Below are 620 nucleotides of genomic sequence, written 5' to 3' on the forward strand. Positions count from 1 at the left end.
GGCGTCGTCGTGTCCGCAGAGACGTCCGCAGTTTGCTGCCTTTTCTCTTTCCTTTTTTCTCTTTAGTTACTCGCTGCCTTTGAGCACATCTGTCTGCCTCCAAGCCGCATCCATTTTTGTGTGTGTTTGTGTGTTATGTGGTGTGTGTGTGTGTGTGCATGTGCTTGCATGATGCGCATTGGTCTGCAAAGAACAGCTGAATTCACTGTTAGCGTGCCGAGAAGCGAGTGTATCTAGAGCTTCTATTCCTGCCTTTGGCTCAAACGTTCCACAGAAACGACAGCACCAACCCGTGCTAGTTACCCAGCCGCGCGTGGCAATCCCAGTCGGCTGTGCTGTGCTTGCCGCCCCTCTTCCTCTCCCCCCCTCCTCCTCCTCGTGCGCGTTATACACACACACGCACATACACATACACACGTGCGCATCTATGTAACCGGAACCATCGACACCACTCTCCTCCTCCTGCGTCTCCCTCTCCTCCCCTTTGCCATCCTTACCAGGAAACGGCCTGCAGCTCGCTGTCTCAGCCTTTGCCCTGCCAGTCTTCCGTTTTTCGTAGCACCTCCGCTACGCATTCTCAGACATCGCCAGCTCTCGCTAAAGGTGTCGCAAGGAACTCG

Source organism: Leishmania donovani, chromosome 33, assembly GCF_000227135.1.
Source record: "Leishmania donovani BPK282A1 complete genome, chromosome 33".
NCBI classification, from domain to species: domain Eukaryota; phylum Euglenozoa; class Kinetoplastea; order Trypanosomatida; family Trypanosomatidae; genus Leishmania; species Leishmania donovani.